Source organism: Nelumbo lutea, chromosome 1 (assembly GCF_056320005.1).
Source record: "Nelumbo lutea isolate HS-2025 chromosome 1, American lotus-T2T, whole genome shotgun sequence".
Lineage (NCBI taxonomy): Eukaryota > Viridiplantae > Streptophyta > Magnoliopsida > Proteales > Nelumbonaceae > Nelumbo > Nelumbo lutea.
Window position 1 is genome coordinate 25,780,027 of NC_142684.1, and position 5,397 is coordinate 25,785,423.

At 36.9% G+C, this 5,397-nt stretch overlaps 1 long non-coding RNA gene across 1 annotated transcript; it reads left to right on the top strand.

The window, feature by feature from the left end:
• Positions 1–2,559: 2,559 nt before the first annotated feature.
• LOC148874017 (uncharacterized) lies at positions 2,560–4,423 on the top strand. Its single transcript, XR_016098505.1, has 3 exons — positions 2,560–3,316; positions 3,577–3,648; positions 4,304–4,423. It is a non-coding gene; the product is annotated as an uncharacterized LOC148874017 (long non-coding RNA).
• Positions 4,424–5,397: the final 974 nt, after the last annotated feature.

A 5,397-nucleotide genomic window follows, 5' to 3' on the forward strand; every position in this document is an offset into this window, starting at 1 on the left:
TTTAATAACCTAGGGAATTAATTATTTTAATAACCAAATTAACCCTGTTCATTTGTTAAATGATTGTTTTAAAAGAAAATACGTAAAAAAGACAAAAAAAAAGACTTCTTTTGCCCTCCAACCCAAAGGTCCCAAGCCTATTTGGATGAAGAGAGTTTCATGGCAAACTCAAATGGAGGGATATATAGTTCAAGTAATAACCCTATAATTAAACTAATAGTAATAGATGTTTACTTGCTGCAATGGCATGAATGGCCTCTATTTCCCTCTTCAAATTCTCTATTTGCACCATGGGACCCTCCTACATGAATGTGTTCATAGATGACAAGTGATTCCAAAGCAACTCTGAAAATCCTATGGTCTACTTTGTCTTGCTCATGGGAAAACAATTTAATTTTGTTTTTCAGGGTTAAATATAACATAACTTTACATCTAGTTGCTTTGTTATACTTGTATACATAATCTAGACCTTTGAATCCATGGTCCTATCATCAATGAGAGCCGTCCGAACCTGGGATTTTAAATCCAATAATAAATTCAATACTTGGGCTTGTTTGGATTTGGCTTCCTGGAAGGTTTTCTGTGTGATGACATCCAATTAATTTATACCGAGGAAATACACTGGTAGGTGGGTTCTACCGTTCTAAATGTGAAATAAAAGAAAGTTTAGGGAAATGCTCCATTTACTTTAATAAGGTCAAACGAGGCAAACACATTAATGGCCCACTCATAATGCCTGGTCTGTATGCAATTTTCAGTGCAATTTCATTTGCTGGTGCACAAGTATAGATTCTGAATTTCTGATTTATTTTTGTCACAACCTTTACTACCTTAGTTTGATTGTTTGCAGAGCAGATGAAGTAAAATTTTGGTTTAAGAGTTTCAGCAGAGGACAAATCTTTGGCATCTAAACCGAACCCATGGGCAGCACATATAGTGAGCCCACCCTTTGTATTTAAAATAATAAGCAAGACAAGGATTTTCCTCTGTTGCTTCCGCTGTGTTTTAATCAGAGAATTGATTAACCTTTTTCCTTCACTAGGAAACTGTTTTGAAATTGACTGCTTTTTCATAAATAAATGTGTGTGTGTGTTTTACTTCAAAACTTTACTGCATCAATTTGTCTGTAACTGTTTTTGATATTACATATTACACATTACAAGGTGATTTAGGGGTGGGGACAGAGCAGGTTGAAGGTGTACTGACCTTACATGGAGAGCCTGCAGTTAGGTGGGTTTGATCCTATGCCTATATGCTCATTCGGAGGGAAGCCATGTGACTATTTCAGCTATTGAGATATAGCTCAAACCCAAGAATGAGATTATGATATAATACACAATTTGCTGCAGATGAAGCTAACCGAGGTTGTGTTTGGTACCATTGCTGTTTTTATCTCAAACGTTTTGGTTTGATCAGTACAAATTGCTGTTTTTACCTGAAACATCAAACTATAAAGGTCAATGATCAGCCCCATAAATGCATTTTTCTAGTTGAAGTGACTCTCATATGTGATATGACAGTACATATTTTTCACCAATTTGTATTTGATCAACCCAAAACGTTTCAGGTAGAAACAGCAATGGTACAACGCAGTAGCACAACCCAAATCTTGGATCCAGTTTAATTCTTTTTGTCATGATGATCAAGGAAGAAATTATTATTCTCGTTTATTAGATGCACCAAGTTCACAAATGTGAATAGTTGACATTAGGAATCCAGTGATTTGATCTTCGAAATGAGTCAATGTCACCAATGGAATGGATTCATGCAGAATCAAAACCAAGTAATTGGAATCAGTAGCCAGTATGCGAATCATGAACTAAGAACGAATCAAATCTGTTGGACAACAAATAAGAAATGCTGATATCTCACATTTGATTCCCTTTAAATGCTTGGCTTTGCTTGATGTTGAAATTTCCTTCACTTTCGGCTTCCTTTCACGAAGTGTGCTTCACATTTAGAATAAGGAAATGAGAAAGAACACTTGCTAGCTACCTTTCGTCAAAAGTTAAAACTCTTTCAGGTATCAAGTATCAACCCCTCTAATGAAATGATCAAAGAGATATTGAACCCAACCACAGTGTTGTTGCTTCCTTTGAATTGTTTTGGTTTGAAAGAGGGGATTCCTCATCAAAATACCAGCTTGAGTTGGGGCTTGAACGGATTTGGTTCATTTAGATTTCTCACAAACTGGGATTTTCATTCTCTGCTTGTTCTAATTCTGTTTTCCATGAATTGATCAATTTCTTAAACTTTGGCAGGGAGTATGTTGTGAGGAGCAAAAGCCAAAAAGGCAAGGACAAGATGATCCAAATCTGGAAGTGGGTGTTGGCAAAAGTGAAGTCTTTTACCCATTGGAAATATTACTAAAATATGGTCATGAGCTCATGGCATACCTCACACTGAACTCCATTTCCATCAATTCATCAGCACTTCTTGTCAAAAACAGCAGCAGCACATCCTCATAACAGTAATCCATGTCGACAGAACAACAATTCCAAAACAGTATACCCATGAAGAAATTGGAAAGGGAAAGAAAAACCATACAAGACTAAACAAAACCATTAATTCAAAGATGGCAATTAGGTAGAGCAAACTTCCCCAGTTTGCAGGGAGATTGAATATTTCTTATGACTTATTTCAATCTTAGAGGAAAACCCATTAATAATTAAGAGGCCAATTAGACAAAGCTAACCTCATTCATCATCCAAAAAAAGAGGTTGATGGAAGTTTACTTTTCATTACAACTACAAAATTAGCTGCAAAAGGAAAGAAAAAAAAAAGGCTAACTGGGGTGGAGCAAAACAAATTCACAAAGCTCCCTCTGTCATTCCTTTTCTTCTATCAGTCAACTGGAGCAACCGAGAGGCTAGCTCCATGGATTGACCCTGTTCAGTCCTCTTCTTCAACAAGCGTGGAAGGAAAAAGAGCCACTGTGGTGGTGGTGGTGGTGGTGGTGATAATTGCTCTCCCTCTCAATTCTCCACCGGAGATGGAGAAAGTCATCGACGGAACAAGGTAGCCTCAGCGGGCCGGTCGAATGGTACCCATAAACCTCCTGTGCCTTCTCGAGCAGCCACTTGAAGAGGGGGTGATAGAGATATGATATGGGTATCACAAATCTCTGCAACTCACCTTCTTCATCTTCCAGCCCAACTGTCACAGCCAGCCACCCTTTCTTCACCTTCATCTTCTTCTCCTCTTGCGTCTTGCTCTTCTCTAATGTCGTGTACTTGTGAGGAACAAACATCTGAAGGGTCCGAGGGTCCTAAAGCTGAGGGCTAAGGCCTGGAATTCAGTTGGTACGAAGAGAAAGGTAGGCATGAGCGGTTATATATAGGGAGATTGGTAGGTTTGGTCTCTCTCTCTCTCGTTTTGATTAATTAATACTGTACGTTCAGCTGGTTCGTACTTAATACGGAATCCCATTTTAGCTTTTCTTGCTCTCACTTTTGTTACATGGTCCTTATTCGTTTGTGGTTTTGTTGTTTCTTTTGTATATTCCTTTTATTGTTGTTTCTCTTATTTATTCTATTTTCCCTTCTCCTATTTTAAAAATTTCTGAATGGAGGACAGGTCGCCAAGAGGGTGTGTTTGGGTCCACCACACAAGTAGGATAATGACCAAGAGATCTCCTTTTTCTAATAGGTATATTTCATATTTTTAATTCATTATTTTGCTTTTTACAGTCAATCTGTTCAGTTATTTTTCCTCTTTCTCAAATGGGATTCCTGATTAAGTAGCATCTTTTAATTCCTAGCTAGATTAATTAACACCAAAATATGCTTCATTCTTGAAAAGAACACCAACCCCCCCTCTCTCTCTAACTTGGTTTCTCATTTAATAGAATTTTTAGCTCATGCTTGGAAAGAAAGATGTAGCTCTCTCTCTCTCATACCAGCTTTTGCTTAATTAATTCATTATTTTGCTTTCACAGTCGATCTCGATCTATTTAGCTAATTCGTCCTCATCCCCAAATGGATTCCTGATTCAATAGCATTTTTTGAACTCCTGGATTAAAACTAAACATGCTTCATCCTTGAAAAGAAACACCCATCTTATCTCTTTAACTTTGGTTCCTTGTTTAATTAATAGCATTTGTTAGCTTACAGAGTAAACGCTAGTCATGCACATGCTTGGAAAGAGTAACTACTCTTTCTCTCAAAACCAGCTTTTGCTTTTCCTCAATAGACAATTGAAGACTTGGAAGCAACCATCCGTACTGATGATGACTAAGAAAACACTTTTGTATAATTAATTTGGGCTGTTGCCATTTTCTGACTGCTTCACTACTTTTGTTTAGATGCTCAGGATCTTTTACTAGTAGGATGGCGAATTGCAAATTCAAGAGGTACAACCTTGTATGAGGGGTCTGACTCAACCTTTTCTGTCTCACTAACTGATCTATATTACAATATTAAAGGGAATCCCTTAGTTGTCTAAGAACCAAATCAATTAATATGATATGGTTTTACTGTAGCATCTAATATTATTATTGATAGAAATTATGGAATTAATTGGCACTGAAACTTTTGCCAAACTCTAATGACCATGGATCTATCTTGATCAAACTTAAATAAGTACCAAATTGCAAGAATATTAATCAAAATTCAAGCCTAGATAATGGAGCTTCAGAGTTATTTGATGATAACCTCTGATACTATTGAAATATGGGTAGCTTGAGTTTGGAACTATGTATGGTTTATATATTAATCATTTTATCTTGGGGAGGGGTTGTTGAGAATTGAGATGACATCACATATTCAAATTCAATCTCTAGAATGAAGAAAAGGTATGCATTTCATGTTTAAATAATTATTAATACTAATCAAAAGTCACTCTTGAAACATTTTTGGCAAATAATTAATACTTATCAAAAGTAGACTGTACAAGGAAAAGAGAGGCCGAGCAGTTAATTGGGAGGATTCATGGAGGTGGCTCACAAATATTCGTATCTAGGCAAGCCACGAGTGGTCTCTCTCTCTCAATGAAAGACTCAAAAGCTAAAAGAAATAATTGAGTGACTCAAAGGTGGTGAAGAGGGGCCAATTAAGTCATCGATCAATAGCCGCTATTGGGCGGTGGTGGCGCACTGTCTTCATCCCTACACTCCACATGCCAACCTTTCAATTTCATTCATTCATTCTTCTTCTTTTCAACACACAGAAGATATTAACTAAGAAGCCACAGGAAAATGAGATCCCCAAACTATCAGCTTAATTTTACCAAGGGGCCGTTGCCGTTTGATAACCACTGAAGTAGCTGAACTAAACGATTTATTCTTTTTGTCCTTTTATCCACTAAAAGACAAAGATACAAGTCATTCACTTCAGCCATTTCCACTGTTATATATATTCCAAAATCCAGTCTTCCAATTATTTCTATGCAATTATTATC